The sequence below is a fragment of the Callithrix jacchus genome, chromosome 4, assembly GCF_049354715.1.
Source record: "Callithrix jacchus isolate 240 chromosome 4, calJac240_pri, whole genome shotgun sequence".
NCBI lineage: Eukaryota > Metazoa > Chordata > Mammalia > Primates > Cebidae > Callithrix > Callithrix jacchus.
The window spans coordinates 130,421,062-130,444,507 of record NC_133505.1 but is presented as its reverse complement, the minus strand read 5'-3'; the positions used below and the strand labels follow the sequence as shown (position 1 = coordinate 130,444,507).

Genomic DNA, 23,446 nt, shown 5'->3' with positions numbered 1-23,446 from the left:
ACTTGGTATGCACTAACACATAGTAATACTAATAATAACAAAAACAATTTTGTAAAGGAAATTTTACAAAGGATCAAATTATTCAACAAATGAAGGTAGGGAAGTTTAATAAAAATAAAATAAAGAAAATTATATTTTAACATATCCAAAACCGTAAATCAAATGAATTCTATATTGATTAAAATTTTAAGTAAAGCTATAGAAGACAAATATTTTCCACAGCTCAATGCTTTAAAGCACTAAAATATGGGATAAAATTACCAAAAAAATGGCAAATAGGTTTAATTTTATAACCTTAAAACTTCTCTATATCAAGAATGTTTTGGAAAAAAATTTAAGCAAAGTCCAATTAGAAAACATACTTAAAAACAAATATGAGAAAGGTATGCCTACCTTACAAATCAATCATTAAAATATAAATACTCCAAGAAAAACACTAATAAGAAACGTGTTAAACACATGGTCACCTCATAGAATAAATATGAATGGTAAATAAATGTATGAGTAAATGTTTAACCTTACCAATAATGAAAGTAAGGCAAAATGAAACAAGGAAATTACATTTTTAAAAAATCAAGTTGGCAAAAATAAATGAGGCATATCATACTTTTATGCATATAGTAAGTTATTTGCTAATATATAAAAAGAAACTTTACATGTTCATACATTTTAACCAAATCACTCTATTTCAGGAATTTATGAAAAGGAAATATAAAACCTGTTAAAATGCATTTATAAAACTATTCATTTTAATATTATTTATTATGGAAGAACAATCTGAGTTTCTAAAAATAATGGAAACAACTTAAATGCCCCCAAATGGGGAAATGGGCCAAATATACTATGATATATAAAACATAATGCAGTCATTAAATTTTCCAGTGTACTTATAATAGTAGGGAAAAGTGATATGAAATAGTACAAACAGTATGAGCTCATATTATTAAAATCTCTACATAGTTTAAAATATTATTCATATATTTTATCTAAATGTATGTATATATGTATCTATAGAGAGAAAAGATCAAAGAATTATCCAATAATGGTGAGCACAGTTTTCTTCTAGCAGTGGGATTACAAGTTGTTTTTATTTTCTCCTTTATGACTTTGTTTACTTTTTCAATTTTCTACAGTAGACATATTTTTATAATCAGAAGAAATGATTTTTAAAAAATTTTATAAGCCAATTCAATTTTTGTGAACCTTTTCTCACATATTTTTGCATCACATTTTAATAAGAACCAATATTCTGAAAAATATATATTTCTAGAGAAGTGAATTATATTTTAAAATTGTATTGGTATTTTTGTTTCTAAAGAATTATTTCACTTAGTGTAAAATTATAATTTCCTTCAGGCTTTTTATCAAGAGCTACTCTAATTCACATGGCTGCTGAAATGCATTCAGTAACAATGGTGTACAATATCCATTTCCCCCTACTCATGCCTTTTCCAGTCATGATTGTAAACAGGTGGACATGCTTCTGAGATCAGGGTCTAGTACTCAAAGACAAGAGATGACTTCAATTAACCAGAAAATTTGGAATGTTTCTTATGCAATTTTTAAAATCAGAAATAGATAATGAATCTACTGAGTTACAAATACAATATAATACAATGGTGTCACAAACCAGAATTTAAGAATTCAGCCTGAATTCAGCAGAAGAGGGAAGAAAAGCATCTCCTTCCTAGAAGTCTGGCAGGATGCACAGCTAAGTGTTCTCCATGATGGAAAAAGATGTCTCCAGTGAGCCAGTTCTGATGGCCACAGGACAGGTTGGTGTGAAAACCTGGGATGTAATGGTCTCTGACAATAAAATGGGCATCAATGAGAAAAGACATTCCCTTGGAGAATTTCCTTGAAAGAAATTAAAAAGGAGCAGATGGCATAATGTTAGCAGACTTTTTTCTTGCTTCTCCTGTATGTCAAAACATTGTTTTAACCAAAAATAAATAAATAAACCAGGAAAAGGCCAAAAATCATCAGTCACAAAGCACAAAGGTCTGAATGAACAGTGTGCATTTACCTATAGTTAATCTCTAGACACAATGAAGAGAAAGGGAATGCTGCTTAAAATCAATTGTACTTGATAATTGATCAATTGATAATTGATAATTATAAGCATAAGAAAAGATCAGAAAATGGTCCAACCATCCAACCAGTCTCTCCTGACAAAAACCTAGGAATCAGAGCATTTACCTTTCCTCAGTCCCTTATCTATTCTCCATCAATATAACCTGTCAATTCTACCTCCAAGTAATTTTCAGAATCTGCCTATTTCTCTTTGACTTCAATATGATGTCTCAGTATAAAGAAATGCCCTCCTAGAAAGTTTCCCTTTCTCTACTCTCGCCTGCATTTTCCACACATACTTTCAGAGAAACCTTCAAACATATAAAGATCATGTCACTACACTGTTTAAATTCTCATGGTTTCCCATGACTCTTAAAGTGAAAGAAACACAAAATTTTTTCCCATGGCCTACAAGGATTTTCATTATTTGGCCCTGAATAACTTTGAATCTCATCTTTTCTTTTTGCTCCGACATTCCAAATATATTAACTTCTTTCCGATTTTCTAACACACCAGCGTCACTCCTCTTTGCACCAGATTCCCTGTCCCTGGAGTAATTCTTCCTCAGGTTTTCCCATACTTGGCTCTTTCTTATAATTCCTGCCTTGGATTATACATTAACTCTTCAGTGCTGGAGGGGTCCACCTTCAACATAATCTATATCACTTCATTCCATTTCACTTTCTTTATAGTACTTATCACTAGCAGATATTTCTGTTTACTCGTTATTTATTCATGGTCTCATCCCACTAGAATTTATGTTCCATCAGAGTAGAGACCTTCTTTATCCTGCTCAAAGTTTTAACTCCAATAACAAAAATAGTGCCTAGCACAAGGTAAGTCCTCAACAAAAACTTTTTTAAAACATTAATAAGGTGGTCTTAAAAGCATGTGTGATACAAGAATATGTGATTGTCCAGTAATAATTTTAGGTGTTATAATAAGGATTCATTTCCTGAAAAGTTAAAAATACTGGAGTTCCAGAATCAATCACACTTACTTTTTAGATAATTTTGATAATATATCCAGCACTTACAAACATCTCTTAGTTTGTTTTATTCCTCCATAATCAAAAATAGGAGCCAAGTGATTTTAAGGGCAATGAGTGCCTGATTGAGACCAAAGTAATCTTGCTTTCAGCATTCTTAGTGACTATCATCTCATCTTTGTGTGAGCTGTACTGGGTTCACAAGACCTCTAGTTCTTATTAGCTAATTCTTATAAAATAATGTAGCAAATCCAGTCAGTAGTCTGCTCATATATCCTCATGTTTAACCATCATCATGAATACCAGTACCTGCTACGCTTTCAGTCCAACACCAGCACTCATGGCTTTCCATAGAGATGTACCTCCAGCTGCTGAAACCCACCCTGCCACAGACCCCTGAAAGTCTGGGAACTTACACCCTCCTGGGCAATCATTAACCAATGACTAAAATGCACAGGGTGTAAACAACCTGGCTTGCTGCTAGTGACCCAAATAATTCTAAGATGTGCTCTGCACTGTCTCCAAAACTTCCTCAGGGCATTATCCTTGATATTACACTTATGCGTGAACTTCTTCCTTTCCAGGCCCACTTTCTCATTTTCCTAGCAGTTTTTCTTGGGAACGCTTCCTAATAAATTGCTTTCACTTGAATCCTCACCTCATATTCTACCTCTGAATAATTCAACCTAAGACAAATAATAGAAGCAAAAAATATATAAAAAATTAATAATAATAAACATAAGTATAATTATTGGTGATGCTATCAGAATAGCACAACACTAGGTAAGCAGTGAGGAATAAAAAGAACAACTTAAAAGGATGTCAAAGTTGGAAGGGGCACATCAATAAATGAAAAATCTAGAATCCACTCCACTTTAAAGAAAAGGAAACAAATCATAGACGACACATTATAGGTGTTTTTCATGTGAGAGTACAAAAAAATTCAATCTGGGATTCATATTCAAAGAAATAATCTTGACTTTATAGTTAAAATAGCAGTCAATGAATGAATATTTATATGTTTTAAATTAAAGAAAATGTTTAATTTTTAAAAAATAAGAATAGCATCAGATATTTGAATAGCAACATTAGAAGCTAAAAGGCAGAACTTCTAAATCCTAAGGGGAAATTACTTCCATATAAGAAGTTTATATCCAGTAACTATGTAATTGTAAGTGGAACAGATATTCAGATGTGAAAAGTGTCCAAATATATATCCCCTGCCCCTTTCCTCCAGAAGCTCTTGGATATGTACACTCTTAAAACAAGAGAATAAAGCAAGGAGAAGAAACATATGGGGTATCAGAAACAGCATTCAACTGGGAAGATGAGGCAAAGAGGGTCTCTAGAAAGTGATGGTGATGAAGGTTTGCTCTGAAGCAGACCTGGGGAACAGTCAGGTCAGACTACATCTAGTTGAAATGCTCCCACAAGGAAATCTCCAAGAAGCAGCAAATAAGAGGACACTGAGACTGGAACATATTTCAGCAAAATTTATACTTCTAAAGGAGAATTTCAGGAATGAAGTGGTGAACAAATAAATCAATAATAAAAAAGACCATTATTAACAAAAAAAGAACCAAAGCCAAAGAGACCCAAAAAATGTATATGGCACAGCTGTGAATAGTACTTTATAATCACAACATGATCAACCAATACTGATCTAACAAAAAGTATGACATAATTATACTGGTAAGATGGGAACACTGAAAGTAGACATATCTGACGGCAGAAAAGAGCCAAATCCTCAATTCTTGTGGTGGGAAATGAACATGTAATATGTAAAATTGAAAAAATAAAGAATCAGCAATGTAAGCATGCCACTGACATATATGGAGCAAATATCAAGAAAGATAGCCAAAGAGCTGAAGATGTGCTTCTGACGTTTGGAAACGGGAGTAAAGAGGTGATCATATCAAAAAGACTTGTTTATATATGTGTGTGTATATATATATATAAAAGACTTGTTTATATATGTATATATATATAAACAAGTATTTTTGTTTATATATATAAACATATATGTACAGATAAACATATATGTATATCTGTACATATATGTTTATATATATACATATATAATGACTTATTTATATAGATATGTATAAACAAGTATAGATATGTATAAACAAGTATATATATATACACACATACATACACATATATATATACACACTTGAGCAATTTATATATATGTATTTACATACACCTGTATATATAAGTATATATATATATACACACACACACATACATATACGTATATATACACACGAGCAATTTTCTCTTATTGAATATTTGAACACTTAAGTCCTTAACATGTATTTGCCTAACTGGAAAGAGTACAATATTTTCTACTATAGCTGCCCATGTCAAACAGGGAATCATACAGGGCTCTAATGAATAGGTGAAGGAGTTGAATAAAGTGATATAAAAGGAAAACTCTAAATTCCCAAGTAACAGTATAATACCTAACATTTATTCAGTGTTTAATATATATCTCTAATACATATATGATGGTATGATTAATTTTCACAGTATTCCTTTGAGGCAGGCACTAGGATTGTCCACATATTACAGAGCAGAAAACTAAAGCTTAGAGAACATGAATCTTTGCTCAGTCTCATACACAGAAAGTGACAGCACTAAGATTTTTGTTCTTTCTGTTGGAAATGCTTATTCCCCAGAAATCTAAATGGCTTGCAATACCACCTTCTTCAGGTCTTTGAACAAATCCTCCCATCTTAGTAGAATGTCCCTGACCACTCTATTTAAAAGAGAAATCAATCAAAGTGGAAATGAATCACTTCATCCATTCCCCAAACTCCTCCCCAACACACACTAGCCTTCCCTTCTCCCTGGCTGCTTATTTTCTCCATAGTACTCCACCATTTGAAATGCCATATGGTTTATTTATTTATATTGTCTCTAGTCTACCCTATCACCTAAATGTAAACTCAACAAGAGCAAGAATTTTTGCCTCTTACCCCTTATATCCCCAGTGATCAAATTAGCATATGGCTCATAGAATCAAAATAATAATTGTTAAATTTACTGACAATTACTGATTTAGAATTGGAGCTCTTCACCACCATGTTATATTGCCAAATCTGGTCAATCAATATATAATGTTGCAGAGATTATCATGTTTTGACAAAATATTAAAACTTATAAAGAGACAGCATGGAGGAAAGACTTTTGTGGAAAATCAGACACAAGTCTATTTAGACAGCCTTTTTTCCTATGTAAAAGAATGGTTTTTAGGACTGTCTGGCATTTATAAATTTATCTTTGCTTTCTCCAAGGCTATCCCTTAAAGTATTGACTTTTACTGATAATCAACCATAAGCAAATGCCCTATTGTCCTAAGTGGGTATCATGGATAGAGAACAATATCCTTGGTTGGGAGAGTTTTATAAGTAAACTAAATAGAAACACATATGTTCTCCCAAAGCCCTACAGGCAGAAAGCACTGCTATTGCACAGTCATTCAAGAAATGGACATAAATCCAATTGAATAACTTCAAATGTGTCCCTGTAGATGCTGAACTATGCAATTTGTTCCGTTTTCATTTTAATAACAGGGGAATCATGATGTTCTTCTTATTTTTTCTGTGAGTAAACTCCAACTCAGGATGGATGCAAGTATAATGAGTTAATAATTTAGCTTTCAAACCAATTCACAGTTGTGTGGGCTTAGAGGTCTAGAAGGGAGTATGAGAGCTGCAGAAGGAAACCCACTCATTCTGTTGATGGTTGATCTAAAAGATGAAAATCTATAATCTCTTCCCGTTTTATAGCTGTAAAAGAGCTAATGACCAATGCAATAGCTTAAAGATTACTTTTTCATCTCATACATACTGAGCATTTTCTGATAAGAGGTCAGTTACATCTAGGAAATAATAAGTGTGGGCCTATTTTATGGAGTAACTCAGTTTGATGACAAATAAAGCCACTGAAAGCAAATTTCATTTTCCAAAGTGTTTCTTTTCCCTTTTGTTAAAAGCCTATGTCTTTCTCAATTTATCTTCAAAGTGGTTTAAATTTAGAACCAAATAACTCTTCAGGACCTTCTAGTTCTTTGGACATTTTAGGATTTAAAGATGACCAATCAATCACAGACTTTAAATTTGGGACAAGAAAATTCTTCCTGATAAATGTACATACTTCATTAGTATGTAGGTCATTTTCTTTCTTTTCTTCTTATCTTTTTTCTGCTTATCCTTTCTTTTTAAAAAAGTATTCACTATCTCTAAAATATAAACAAGAACTGACCAGATGATTTCTATAATTATTATATCAATTTAATGTTTTCTAATATTATGCAGAGTTCGAGTACAAGGTATAGTGGGTCACAGTACAAGGTGTAGTGGGTTACGTGGTAGTGTAATTATTTCTATATAAAATGTGTAAGATGTTAAATGAGAAGGCTAATGGAGCAATTTAGTTTGTAATCAACTGTTTTCTCTTTGCCTATATTCAGGTAATACAAAGTAAAAGTAGAGGTTTGTGAATAATTTTGAAATTTGATTAATTTCTAAACAACACTACTTATATATTTATATTAATCAAACCAGTGATATTACTAGCATGCTCTCTATTCATGTATTACTGAGAAACTCTACTGGGGACTGTACCTTATTGGTTGTCAGGAAGAATGGATTAACTGCCAATTTCAGCATTCAGAAAACTACCATAAACAGTTTTAAAATTTTTAAAAATCAATTAATAAGTACAAAAACTTTTCCTATGGCAAAAAAGTATGGAAAAATGGTCCTTGAAACTTAATTTATGCATACATATGTCCCAGCCTTTCATTAATTTATTTGGTCAGTCATTTTATCTTCAAATCCTTATTGAGAATCTACTTAGTCTCAGTCTTAGCCTTACCTGAGCATTGGTGACAGGTTAGACGTGCATGTGACATGGCCATGCCTCCAAGGAGCTTAGAGCCTCATGGAGGAGACTGAAATGCTAAAATACCACAAAAGCTTTCATTTCAATAGCAATCTGAGTCAACGGGAAGGAGGTGGGATGAGGTGTGCTTTGAGAAAGGCTTAGAGAAGAGGAAATGTTTGAGGTAAATCTTAAATGATGAAACAAAGGTGTGAAAGTACATTCTTGCATGGGGGATATGGTTTATGCTAAGGCACACATTTTGAAATAGTATAAAACAGCATGAAAACCACATATAATTAGCAACAGCCGACATTTATGAGTACCTATTTATGTGCCAAGCATATTAATAAGTATTCATTTAATACAACAATATTGTGAAGTAAATACTTTTATTCTCATGATATTTTTATTAGGAAACAAAGACTTAGGAGGACTATATAACTGCGCAATTCATACAAAATTTAGACTTGAGTTCAAGTAATCTGATTTCATAACTTTTACTCTTAATAAATCAACGAATATACCAGACTTTCTTAAGGCTAATGAAAGTAGAGTAAAAAAAGAATATAAACATAGCCAGAAATAATAAAATACTCTGCTGAGCAAGATGTACTTGTTCTTAATGGCATAAGTAGCCACTGACAAATTTTTAAGATAAGGCGTTACATATGTTACAGAAATTACACTATTCTAATAGAGAGTAGATATGACTAAGGGCACCAGTGTAGATAACACATGAGGGATACCTAATGTCAAGAGATATTCAGGAGGTAAAGTCAAGAAAACTTAGTACCTGATTAGATATGGATGGTTAGAGAGAATATTGAAACATCTCCCGGGCTTTGCTTGGGAACTGACAGATAATAGCCAAGATCAGAAGGAAAGTCTGTATAGGAATGAAAAGTCATTTATGGATGCCGCATTAAATAAGGCACAGTTACAAATAAAGTCACTAGGGAAGAACACGAGAATTTTAGAAAGAGGGAAAGGAGATAACAATAAACAGAACCCTAAAAATACCAAGTTTATGGGGTTGCTGAGGGAAGAGGAAAAGCAGCAACCCAGAGAGGGAGAGCAAATAAGAGAAAGTAAGGCTACCATAACTAAAGGATAAGACAGATTTTAACAGGATTCCACAGTCAAATGCTGCTGACAGTAAGAGAAGTAAATATAAAAATGTGTGTGTTATGTTTGCTAATGAAACTCCTAGCTTGTTTCTTTAGAATCTTTGGAATGGCTAGGAAGGGGATTATAACAGGTTGAAGAAGGAGTGGAACTTGAAGAAGTAAAAACAATGAATGTAATTATTCTTTTAAGAAATGTAGCTGCCAAGGATAGCAGACAGACAGTGTAATAGTCAAATGATGACGGAGTTGTCAAAAGGAGAGGAAAAAAGAGTAAATACAAGAAGATACACTGAAGGTACAGGAGAGAGAGAAAACTAAATAAGCAAAGGCACTGAGTGAAATTCATGAGGGACGTTTACCTCTGGCTGCTTCTGCCATGGGGAAAAGTCAGCTTTACTCAAGTAATAAATTATATTACCGTTTATACTACAGAGGTAGACTGCAAAACTACCTTCTATATCCTTCATGGGTACCCTTGGAAGTGACTCGTTTTCTGTCATTTCACAAAGAGAGCATAGATTGTCTAATGGAAACATAAAAGAAAACACATTTTGTTACATTGTACAATTGAAAATCTTGCCTTCTATAATTATGTTTTAATAATTATTTGCACACTATCTTTTCCCTCACTACAAATCTTTCTCCCTCACTACAAATCTTTTTCCCTCACTACAAATTATTCATGCATTTTTGGTTTTCACAATATTTAACAAAGCCATTCTTCTCTTTGATTGTTCCAACCACCACTGATTTGGTGTAATGGCAATGGCTTGACACAGACTCATGGAACCACGTGGTCCCTAAGGGGTTACTTAACTAGTACATATTAAACCATCTGGAATTCTGAAGTTTATTTCCAAGAATATTGATATTGTTATTTTTTAAAGCAGGCTGTGAAATAATTGCATTAAAGTTAATATTTGAAAATATTTTATTTTACACATAGAATAAAACATACAGAAAAAAGTAAAATATAATGATCTTTTTTTAATCAATCATAAAAAATTAAAGGATTATTAAAAAATTGAAAATGAGATAAAGATTTCCATATATTAAATAAAGAATGTAAAAATACTGCTTACTGGAATAAATGCCATTTTAGAGTTGTCTTTACATCAAGACTCTTCTAGAATGAATTAAAAATAAAGATACCTTACATTGATATAGTATCAGATACAGATTTTTACTAATATTGATGAATTTTCTGAAATCTATTAATAATATTTATGTCTTGAAAAAAATTCAAGCACCAGGATAGAATTACCAAAATTTCCAAGAGACTGATTTCATCAATGATACAATGGGCATTTTATATATTAATTTGTCAGTAGCCATGTATTGCTCACATTGAAAGAAGCTGTGTTAGACCAATTGACACTTTCAAGAGATTCTAAAGAATACTTTTTCTCTTTTTACTAAAAGGGTCCTAGACTAAAAGAATGGCCTTTTCTAAGGACAGTTGTTTTAACTTAATTAAAAGAAACAGAGAAAAATGTGAAGGCATTATTGGAGCACAGATGATTATAAAAATGCAATAAAGCCTCAACCAAAGCACAGATAATTAACCAGGATATTTCTGTGTAAAATTTTAATGATTAAAGGTTGATATAATGTTTTTGCTAATTGTTCTAAATAACCAATTAATTTCTAGGAGGTTAACTGAGATTCAATTAGCACATGTTTTAGTTTTAGAGGCAAATATAAAACACTAGAATAGTGATTACACTCAATTTATTGAATTTTGATTCTTATTACACTTTAAAATTTTATCTTATCCAAGCTTACTTCTACCTCAGGACTTCACATTTACTGTTCCCTCTGCCCAAAATGTTCCCTCCAGATATCTTCATGGTTCCCTCGCTCACTTCATTAAGAATTTGCTCAAAGGTCACCTTAGCAGAAATACTTTCCTAAATGAAAATGTACCTTCCTACCACCACATCTCTGACTATCTTCTTGCCATGTTATCATTTGTTTGTGGTCTGTGTGCTACACAAGGATGTTAGCTTCATAAGAATAGGGACTCAGTTTTGTTCACTTTTGTATCTCCAGCTTACACAACAGTACTTGGTAGGAGGAAGAAAGTCAATATCTACTCCATGAAAAAATCTTATATTTACAGTCCAAAGATGAAAAAATAATTTATTTGATATTAAAACAGTGGAGTCAAGATCATTGAATTTTACTTTGCAAGGTATCCACGTCGTCCTGCCTATTTATTTACAATATAAGTTCACAAAACCAGAACAAATTTCAGTCTAACTACTTCTTATAGTATTTAAAACAGGCTATAGAAATCTGGGAGACAGTAGCTGGCAGATGCCAAAATATTCTTTTTTTTTTTTTTTAAAGACAGAGTTTCACCTTTGTTAACCAGGCTGGAGTGCAATGGCGCTATCTTAGCTCACCGCAACCTCCGCCTCCTGGGTTCAAGCAATTCTCCTGCCTCAGCCTCCTGAGTAGCTGGGATTACAGGCACGCGCCACCATGCCCAGCTAATTTTTTGTGTTTTTAGTAGAGACGGGGTTCCACCATATTGACCAGGATGGTCTCGATCTCTTGACCTTGTGATCCACCCGCCTCGGCCTCCCAAAGTGCTGGGATTACAGGCTTGAGCCACCGTGCCCAGCCCCAAAATATTCTTTTACACCTTTCTCATGCTCTACAACAGGAAATAAAAGAAAACAAAACAAGCAAGCAATCAACAAAAAGAAAACAAAACCTGAGCCTGGAGGAAGTAGTAATATCTGTCTTTAAGAGATTTTCATTTTCTTTGATTATTTTGATCTTTATAGCTGAAAGAACGAAGGATGTGTTAAATGTTAAATCTGAACTCTTTTTTTTTTTTCTTCATTAAGTATACCTTACATGGCAGCTGTATGACCAGATTTATTGTTATGGCAGAAAAAAAAAATGGGCTTTGGTAAACTAGTGTCACTAAGATGGAAAGGGTCAAGGTGGACAGGAGAGGAAGAGGAGACCCAAATTTATAAGATGAGAAAGAATTTTTAGCCTCAGCACACTGAATTGTTATCCTAAGAGCAGCATATGGGCCTAGGTGCTGGTGTGGTAAGCCCAGGAGGAAATTTAGGTATGGAGGGTACCAAGGTATACCAACTCTAATCCCCGTGGTGCCCACAGGCCAAGAGGCCTGCACAGTAATCACCTTTCCTGCCAGTTACCATTATAGCCACGAACGGTTTTCTCAAAAGTGAAATAATCTGATCACAACTTAAGTAATTATCCGATGGAAACTCTAAGAAAAGCTCAGAAGACTGTATCAGCCCTCTACATGTTAATTATGTAATTTGCTGGCACAAAAGAAAAGTTCATATTGTCTATAAAAGATAAGGTGGCAAAAAATAAAACTTGATTTGGAAGTAACGATGAAGAATAATGGGAATGGTAAGTAAAACTGAAGTCCAAACTAAGTTATTAAGTGTTACAGTTATCTATAAGCCTAATTAGAACAAACATGGATCATTTCTGACAGACTCTACATTGACCAAACTATTATAATCCAGTCGGAAAACCAAACTCCATTTCATTTAATTTGAATATCTACTTCTATCCTAAAAGCTCTTTCAACATAACTGTTTCCCCCTCTGCTTCCACAGAGTTCTGACCTTATCTGTGGCTTTGATGCTTTCTCCAGAGGCCAGTTGACAATAGAGCACAGTCATTTTTAAAGCTTATGCTCTGAATATCATGATCTTTACACACAGAGAATTCTACAGCTCTAATTACAGGAAAAAGAACCTCTTTGAGCTGCAGCTATTCAATAAAACAATTATTCATTGGCTACCTGCTATGTATACTGTACTGGTTGCTCCCAGGGACTCAGTGGTAAAAAAGACTAAATCTTTACCCAACATTGACTTTATCATACAGTAGAAGGAAAATGACAGATACATGACTGACAGTCATACACCTAGAAAAAGATTAGATATATACCATAAGGGAAGGGAAGTCAAAGGCTCTGAGAGCCCAGTGGAAAACAACAGTGTGTGTTTGTGGGCACTGACATGGAGATAGGTTATGAGAAATGGAGAGTAACAATGGAAATTGTGGGCAGAAAGAACAGTATGAGCCAAAGTAAGGCATAAGGCAAAATACATAGGAATAAAAGAAAGTTCCGTTTATTAGATTATAGTAGGGAATGAACTGTGAGGGCATACTGTAGTTGACAGTGGATGCTAAGATGCTACAGTTGAGCTCAAACAGCAAAAGGGGTATAAGAAAGAATATGAACTAGGTAAGGGTGTTACTGTATTTAACCTTTTGGGATGATGAAGTGAGGAGACAGAGTGGCTCATCAAGATGCAGTGACTATAGTCCACGTAAGCTGTGCTAAAGATCTGGAATGAATATGATAATCTACATGGGCAAGAGCAATAAAATTCACATAGTGTCAAAAACTAAAAAACTGAGTTTGCAAAGGACTGGCTGCAGGGACATTGGAGAAGGACATTTTAACATCTCTGAGATAGTGAACTTCAGTGACATGAAGGAGCATGAGCCAACCCTGTAAGCTCTTCATGTATTTTCTGTCATTCGCTCCTCACTATAACAAATGAATAAACAATTCTCACATTTTATATATGAGGAAACTGAGGATTTGAGAAGATGGTCAATTTGAACTGTAGTAAATGACAAAGCTGGAATCCAGATTGAAAACTTCTTGATTATATTATAGCCTTTAGAAGAATGAAGGTGGTAGTAATAATGATTATGAATATCTATTTTTCATTCCAAGTTTGTTCCTAGATATACAAATTAAATGACATCAAATTATCATAGCATGTGTGTTTAATGTATTAACACCTTATTTAATTTTCCTGCTTTCTATAATACCTAGCTAATTGGCAATGTTACAGTACAAGTAAAATTTTGATACATCAGGTATCAAAACAAATTAAAGGAAAATTAAACCAGAGGGAAAATTTAACCAGAAATGTGAAATATAACTACGCTTAAGGTCCAGTTTAGAGGACAATCTAGGAAAAAGTAACAAATAAAACGTGCAGGTTACATTTCACATACACAGATGAAGATAATGAATTATCTAACTACATGATTAATTGGCATATTTTCTCCCTAAAATGAGAGGATTAGAGAGACGAACACTTACTGTAATGTTACCTAGGGATTGAATCTCAATAAAATTTAGTATGACTTTCAGGTTACTGTTTCTACAAGAAAATGAAAAAAAATCTGCCCTTGTTTTATCGCTTCCAAATGTCTTCCAAAGGTGTATCACCAGGGCTGTAAACTAGTCAAACACCATCATATTATAGCACATCATAAATTTTTACCTGAACCCATGAATACATTTTACATTATTGACCTTTATAGACTGAATTAATTATGGACACACATACAATATAATATTAGACCCTGAACAGATATTTAGAAAGCTTTGCTTCTGACCTCTAAAAAATGCTACTAAAATGAAATAGACTTCCTCTTATTTGTTTCTGGCTTCAATTTACATTTACTTAGCTTCTTTTGGTCTTGATTTATTAGAAGTATTTATTAAAAGTAGACAGAACTCTTAAAGGCTCTGGTGGTAATTGTGAACTGAGCACTTACTGGAACCCATTATCTGTCCCCAAGTGCATCATTTAATAGGCAGAGCGGGTGACATGGTGTAGGAGAACATAGATTCCGGAGCCTATTGATATGGACCCACCTAGTGTCTCTAATCCTCCAATGTCCCTACAGGATACCTGTGAAGAACACCTGAGTGGCAGAGCTGGGGCAGGCAGGAGATATGTTGGGAAGATACCTGGCCACACACCTGGCATACTGCATGCACTCTGGAAATGGAGTTGGTATTTCTTTTAGGCTTCCTCAAAGAGGCAAACAGAGTAGAACTGAATTAGAGGCAAGGAGATAAAACATGAGAATTGCAAAAGAAAGAGGGAGAAAAGTATGTGAGAGAGGGTCAGAAGAGAGAGAGATAATTTTCCATATATGAAAAGCTCCAGGAAATTCAAAAGATATTAATATGTACATTATTACCAGGCACGGTAACTCATGCCTATAATCCCAGCACTTTGGAGGCCAAGGAAGACAGATCACTTGAGCCGAGGAGTTTGAGGACAGCCTGGGCAACATGGTGAAACCCCATTTCTACAAATATTACAAAAATTAGACAGGTATGTTGGCATGTGGCTTTAGTCCCAGCTACTCAGAAGGCTGAGGAAGGAGGATTGCTTGAGCCCAAGAGGTTGAGGCTGCAGCAAGCCATAAATAGAGCTATTGTACTCCATCCTGGGTGACAGTGGTATCTTGTCTCTAATAAGAATTAATAGGCCTGGCACAGTGGCTCACACCTGTAATCCTAGCACTTTGGAAAGCCGAGGCAGGTGGATCACGAGATCAAGAGATTGAGACCATCCTGGTCAACATGGTGAAACCCCATCTCTACTAAAAATACAAAAAATTAGCTGGGCATGGTGGTGCGTGCCTGTAATCCTAGCTACTCAGGAGGCTGAGGCAGGAGAATTGCCTGAACCCAGGAGGCAGAGGTTGCGGTGAACCGAGATCGCGCCATTGCACTCCAGCCTGGGTAACAAGAGCGAAACTCCATCTCAAAAAAAAAAGAAGAAGAAGAACGAAAGAATAATAATATGTACACTATTATTTTAAAAGTTTGGAACTCACTGGTGCAGTTGGTTTTCCATCAAACCCACACCCCCAGGCCTATATTTACTATTTCTGGAGATTATATATTTTTTAATACTTCCCAGAATTTTTTTCATTTTTACAAAAAATCAGCAGGAGGGAGATAGATGCATCTTTTCTTCCATCTGTATTTCTCTCCTGCTTCACCTTGTGGGTGAGTAAATTCTCTGCTGATGTTTGGTGAAATTCTCCAGCCAGACACCATCTCCTCCTCATCTTGTATGTTCAGAGAGCAGAAGTGCTTTTAGTGCTTCAAGTAGAAGTGCTTCTAGTGTAGCTAACTCACTAAAAGGGGAAATTTTCTGACAAGCCAATTTACTTCTCAAAAACAAGCAGGACCTGGAACAGTGGCTCATGCCTGTAATTCCAACACTTGGGGAGGCCAAGGCAGGTGGATCACTCGAGGTCAGGAGTTTGAGACTAGCCTGGCCAACAGGGCAAAACTCCATCTCTACCAAAAATACAAAAATTAGCAGGGCATGGTGGCAGTTGCCTGTGATCCTAGCTACGCAGGGGCTGAGGCGGGAGAATCACTTGAACCCAGGAGGCAGAGATTGCAGTGAGCTGATATCATGCCACCACACTGAAGCCTGGGTGACAAGAGCGAGACTCAGACTCAAAAACAAACAAAAAAGTGAACAGGCAGATACCTAGATGATCACTGTTCTAATATGATGAATGTGAGACTGTTACAGATGAAACAGAGTGGATGACAGAACCAAATGGATGGACCACGTGCTAAAATGGTCCTTCCCAACAGGTTCTTGAGGATGCTGCTGGACAAGATTTAGAGAAATCTGCCAAGTCCTGAATTGGCTGCCTCAAAAAACAACATCTTGCAACTTACAAGTCCAGGGAAAATGTATTCTTGGTGTGTCTATAATAGAAGAAAACAGAAACACTGTGTAGGTAACAGAAATACTGCAATGGGCTCACTGGAATATAACTGTTACTATTGCCATGACCAGCCTCATTGAGCCATCCAACCTTTGATTATAATACCCTTTTGATTATAATACCCTTCTGATTATAATTTTGCTTCCTATATATCACAGAAACGATATGCTTTCCACACAGTCTGTCTATATGGAAAAATGTACTGATCACATGGAATCTGTTCACAGCATCAGTGAATTCTAATAGAAATTTTAAAGAATAGTTTCCCTTTGTGATTGAATTTCTAGTTATTAAACAGAAAGGAACTAATTGTGTAGTCATTAATTATTAGTTGTGTACTAAATTGTGTAGTCATATCTTGTATGGTAACTCTTCTTTTAACACAATAGACATTCTAGTAATTTATATATGTATATATATATATATATCTTTAAGTTATATATATGAACATATACAATAAAACACCCATATGTCCATATATGTGCTTATAAAGAAGATGTATGCAAAATCTTGTCCTTTGTATAAGAATAACTAAGATAAATGAGATCACCTGTCTTAGCATTTGGTGTCCTCAGAGCCATTCCCATCATCACAGTTGCTTACCCAGGACTAGTCTCAATTAAATCATCTGGCACCACACCCACTGTTTTCAAGAACTTCCCAGTACTGACCTCAGCTGCTTCCACAAAACTGACTCATTTCCCACTCAATATAGCTCTGATTTTGATGGTGGCCCAATATGGCTGTCAGTCTGACCTGAAGTCCATCAGCCTAGAATCTCATCCAGGCTCTACTACTAAAGAGAGAACGATTTGCATAGCTCTAAAAACAATACTTTCTGCTTTAATGACCTCTATCCTGCATTCCTCTGTAACTCCATGTTATCCTGCCCCTTAAATGTACAATGTATTTGGCAACTTATTTTCCACCTACATACTCGCTCCCTCAAATTCCTCATCTGTAAAGCAAGTTTCAAAAATTAAAAAGATAATGTTAGAGGCTGGGTGCGGTGGCTCATGGCTGTAATCTCAGCATTTTGGGAGACCAAGGCCGGCGAATCACCTGAAGTTAGAAGTTTGAGAACAGCATGGCCAACATGGCGAAACCCCGTCTCTGCTAAAAATACAAAAATTAGCCAGGAGTGGTGGTGGACACACCTGTAATCCCAATTGCTTGGGAGGCTGAGGCAGAAGAATTGCTTGAACCCAGGAGGTGGAGGTGGCAGTGAGCTGAGATCATGCCATCACACTCCAGCCTGGGCGACACAGCAAGTCTCAATCACACACACACACACACACACACACACACACATACACAAATGTTAGAAAGGAAGGACAGTTCTACACATAGTATGTGAAAATATTTAAATTCCTTTCTTCCCAGGAGTGGATACTTTTATCAGTTTCATATCTCCCTAATACACTCTTTAAACTGCAGAAAGAACACATTCACGCTATCTCTCCAAGTCAACAGATAAATCCCATACGTCTTTGTTTAGGAGGTTAGCCTTGTCAGGCCAATAATCTTTGTCATTCTCACTCTTCAAACACAATTGCACTGACATGTGGGGCAGCTGACTACATTTTGGAGAGGTTAAATGAAATTATGAAAGCAGAAGCTTTGGTCTTGTGGCCTGCAGTGTGCCTGATGAATACAACTGATAGTGCTCTGCTTCAATATGTGTGGTCTTTTTTCCGAAGAAATCAGTTATTTAAACATGTCTTTGTTAAGCATGTTGAACCTCCAGAAGCGCTATATTAAAAAATGTGTTTTGTGCTGCATTAAATGAATTTCTGAGCGTAAAAAATGTCTTCTCATGTAAAAATTTGTCATAACGTCATATGAGGTAAGACAATGGGATCCGGTTTAATATAATTTTTTCTCCTACAAACATATTTACTCTCCTACAAACTTAAAAAATACAATTTTTAAACTATTATGGCTTTTTGGGTAAATGTAACCTTTAAAGAACATAGTTGCATGTTTATTCACATTGGTGCTATTATGGAACCACCTGAAAAACTGTATCGATTTTTTTAATTCCATAATTACAACCTTACAAGCTTATAGCTCCTTAGGAACCATTAGAGACTACCAAGTGAATAATAGACACATTGAAGAGCCCCTGGTTGCACTGTCCAACAATCATCACGTATGCAAAAAAAAAAAAGAATATCTAAATCACAGACTTGTTTTATATGATGAGGTCCTAGGGGCATAGGGTTTCTTATTTTAGGGAACATGATGAGCTACAGGGATTCCATAAAGGCCTGACACTGTATGTAAAAATGTGATAGGCATTTTTCTGGACAGAGGTTTCATAGCTTTCCCAGACTGTTAAAGTAGTTCATTATACTTCTCTATCAAAATAAATAAAAGATTAAGAGTATTATACTTCAACTAGGAGGAACAAAAATATTAGAAAAAAGAATAAACAATTAAATGAAGATTTGATTATTATAGTCAGAAAAGGAGAATTAGCAACCCCAGCGCGTCTTGTTTAATGTTGTTGTTTGTTGTTTGTATGCTTTTGGTGCCAGAAATCAGTCAGAAAGCTATTTTTATTGTCTATGTGATGAAATTGATTTAATTCGGGGAGGAAGATATTATAAGACACAAGCAATTCTCAAACTTGAGTAGGCTCAACCACCTGGGGGATTGTTATAGTACAGAGGCTGGCTCCAGCTCCCACAGATTCTGTAGGGCTGTGGTAGAGTCCGAAATCTGAATGTTTAACAAGCTCATGGGGCGTTACAGATATAGGTAGTCAACAGAACCCCTGGTGAGAAACACTTCATCCCTTTCAATCCATTAAGAATTTATCTTTAAATGTTTGTTGTAATTTGTAAACTAAATAACCCTGAGGCAAGATTCTGTTTATTGGCATTTTTTCCAAAAAGCAACAACTAAAGCTCTTACCAACTTTATGATATAGAGTAAATCCAAAAAAAGAGAAACACTTAGATGCCAATGGCTACTTTTAATAATTTTAGTACATCAGATGACAGTCTCAAAAGCCATTTTATTAGCTTCTGTTCACTAAAACAGGAATAAGTGGAAACCAAATAATCACAAAGTTAGATTACAAATACTATGAAACTGAGGGTTAAATATAAAAACAATTTATTTTATATTCTGAGACTGCTTCTCAATTTAACAATAACATTTTTAACATTTCTATAATGTCAGAGTTTTAGGATCAAAAAGCTGTCAGGAAAGTTATGAGACTTCTAGTTAATTCTCAAACATTGATTAGTTCTACATGTCTGGGAGGAAAAAAAGGAAGGGGTTTATTGCAAGGTCTGAAATAAATAGGCCATATAAATTTGACAGCTCATTATGATAAGTGAAAAAGTAAAAAATCCAAAGAAATCAAGGATATAGGCAACATCTTAACCATTGTTCCCAATTTGGTGTTTTTAATTTGAAACTATAAAATCTTGTAAGATATTGTGGGAGGGTACAGTGCTTTTAATTGTAAAACTTCAAAATGCTATTACACTGATAATTGCTAAAACTGCATTTATACCCTGCAGGGTACAAGTAATAAGGCCAACCTAGTATTCCTCAAAACATAGCCATCATTTTAATAGTTCTACCACACGTCTAAGCAATGCAATTAATTCTCTGGCATTTATGCAAGTTTTCTACGGTGAATCCATGTGAACTCAGACATCGTGAGACAATTTTTAGATGCGGGATACACAAATAGCCTTGTCACTCAGGAACTGCATCCTTAATGCAAAAACACCAGCATATCTGTCTCATTTCCATTATCCCCAGACATGGCATGTGCAGCACATAAGGGTGGCTGACAGAAAACTGTAGTAACTGTGGCTGGTCTATAATAGTCTGGTAACAAAGCTGGGTGGTGAATGTGGTGCTCTGACAAGTATGGAGACACTCAACCACAAAAGATCAGTGCTAGATAATATCCCTTTACACACATCACTTCTGGGTCAATTTGTAATAATCAAGTCTTCTTAAAATGACATTCATATAAAAATACTAGTTGAAGTTTTTGCTATTTAAATTAGCTTCCAGAATCAGTGGGAAATATGATATAATGTTGGCAGTATTTTTTATGTGCCACCCAGGTTCTAAATGTCATACTTAAAACATCCAAGAATATTTTTCACTGTTTGCCTCAGTCATATGTATTGCAACAGAAGGATAATAATATTTGTTCACAATATTTTAATTTCTAAAAATTAGAGATGAGATCCTATTTGAAAATTTCATAAATTTGACAAATTTAAAACCCATGACAATGAAGTGATTTCCAACAATTCAAATTTCATATGTTAAATTTGTTTATGTAAAGGAATACAGTTATACTACTTTCTTGTATACTATTTTATCATTATTCAAACTCATAGCTACCCAACTGACTTTGACATTAGGATATGATGATATTCTGGACACAGTAGAGGTCTGAATTCTGCTTCAAAGACAGGGAAGAGAATGATTTTGTTTCAGTGATAAGGCCAGGAGAAAAAGAAGAGTCAGTGGTGTCCTGTCTCAGCCAAGGAAAGACCCAGAAGATCAAAGTTCCTTTAGATCCACCTCAGTGTTCAGCATTCTTCTAGGAAAGACCTCAAGACCTAATTAAATTAATGACCTTCTGATTCTATTACAGAAAAGTTCAGTGAGGGCACGCATCCTCCAGACTACAGAGCTTCGCCCTCCTGCTTGGGCCTTCAGCTCTTCTCAATTAAGATCAAGGCCCTTGCACAAGTTACATACGTACTCTGAGGCATAATACCCACATTACAGATCAGGTAATGTAAATGTGGATATTGATGAGTACTTTGCAAAGTTGCTTGGAAGATAAAATGTGATAATGTATGTGAAGCATTTGGTACAGCACCTGGCATATAAAAAGTACTTAAGTGTAGCATTAAGTATTGTATTATTTAACTAATAATTAAAGCTGTTAATGTTTTAATACCCATAATAAGTTTGATTCATGGAAAATCTCCATTTCCAGCAAACAGTCAAACATTATCGTGGTGACATTTTTCCTCTACAGATAAGATAAAGCCAGACAACTTGGCATGCGGCATATGTTCTAAAATTGTATAAGCTACCAAAGGCAATGGAAAAGCAGATGAGAGCATTTTAAAAATTAAAATGTCTTTTGATTGCTTTGCGTTATGTCCTGTGTTGAAGAGAGAACTGTCAGAATTAGTATCTTTATAAATGATGGATTTGTACAGCACAGAAAAGGCATAACAAAGTATATTTCAAATTTTGTTTTGAAAGCACCAATTCCCACACATCTTTGAAATTAAATTTCCCTCATGGTTCATCTTGATACCATTTACCCTGTTCTAAAAGGAAAATGTAAATAAGAAAAAAAAGTTTATCAGCCGGGCACAGTGGCTCACACCTGTAATCCCAGCACTTTGGGAGGCAGAGGCCGGTGGATCACCTGAGGTCAGGAGTTCAAGACCAGCCTTACCAACAGGGTGAAACCCCATCTCTACTAAAAATACAAAATTAGCCAGGCATGGTGGCATGCACCTAACGTCTCAGCTACTCAGGAGGCTGAGGCAGGAGAATCGCATGAACCCGGGAGGCAGAGGTTGCAGTGAGCTGAGATAGCACCATTTCATTCCAGCTTGGGCAACAAGAGTGAAACTCCATCTCAAAAAAAGGAAATTTATCTTTTATCTTTTATAATTTCATTCGAATGTACACTGCAGATAAACATTAGAAATCACATAAACAAATTATTTTGCTATTTTGATTTTTGTATACTGAATATTCTCCTTTTTGTCATTACTCCATGTACCTGAATTTCACTTGTATTTCTTTCTTCTTTTTTCATAAATACAATGAAAAGGCTAGTGTTTCTATCACAGTGCTTTGTTTCTGCTTAGCTGATAATGCAACAACTAAGATTTCATTATAACATAATAAATGTTTGTAGAATGAATGAATGAAATGCCAGGTCTAATTCTCTGCTTTCTTTTTTATTAATATTAAATTTCCCATAGCTTTTTTCTGTCTACTTGGACCGCAGGCTGAAGAGACCATTGAATTTTTCTATTGCAGATTTGTGAATTATGTATAAAAAATGCATTGCACTTTACAGAACTTTGGCATTTAGCCACTTACACTGAGTAAGCTTCAGGTGAAAGAAGAAATATGGTTTTACTTAGTGGTAATTACCAAATTTCTACTGTCATAATACAAGTCATTTTTTCCCCAAGATAAAGCTAAACAGTTAGAGGAAACTGATCCAAAAAAAGATTCTTGCCCTTCACATTAAAACATATAACTGGATGTCTGCATGCTGTACTCTGTGGTATACAGTATCAAGACATGAGGACAATAAATTAATCATAGTGCTTATTTAGGAAACATCAACGATGATACTCAACATGATGATAATGATACATTAGTCTACAGAATGTTTGGGGATATCACAGTAGCATCTCTAAAAGATGGTACAACATTTAGAAAAATTTAATTAATGCCACATAATAGCAAATATTTGAATTATTCTTCTCTTGATTCCAATGACTTACATGGAGCACCACATCTAATCTCCACAACAAAATCTCTCTTGGGGTTTTCTGTAACAATGTGAATGTATAGTAAAGTCCTGGAAAAGAAAAGAAGAATTTGATTTCCACACATAAGTAGGATTATATGGTATCTATCTTTCTGTGCCTGACATATTTCACTTAATATAATGTTCTCCACGTTCAACTATGTTGTCTCAAATGAGAGGATTTCCTTTTCTTTTTTAAAGGCTGAATAGTAT

General features: G+C 34.8%; 1 protein-coding gene and 1 long non-coding RNA gene across 22 annotated transcripts in view; one reads left to right on the top strand and one right to left on the bottom strand.

The window, feature by feature from the left end:
• The window catches only part of NKAIN2 (sodium/potassium transporting ATPase interacting 2), a 1,060,472-nt gene that overhangs the window by 985,038 nt on the left and 51,988 nt on the right, over positions 1-23,446 (bottom strand). Inside the window, exon 3 of one of the 21 annotated variants that reach the window (XR_013534528.1) lies at positions 19,635-23,284. The exons of the other annotated variants lie outside the window; for them this stretch is intronic. The gene's annotated coding sequence lies outside the window, so the exon portion shown is untranslated. Of the gene's footprint in view, positions 1-19,634; positions 23,285-23,446 lie in introns of those variants that run through there. 21 annotated transcript variants of the gene reach the window in all.
• LOC128931816 (uncharacterized) overlaps positions 1-23,446 on the top strand; it is a 32,527-nt gene that overhangs the window by 772 nt on the left and 8,309 nt on the right. Inside the window, exon 2 of the long non-coding RNA XR_008480817.2 lies at positions 21,311-21,452. This is a non-coding gene — a long non-coding RNA (uncharacterized LOC128931816). The remainder of the gene's footprint in view (positions 1-21,310; positions 21,453-23,446) is intronic.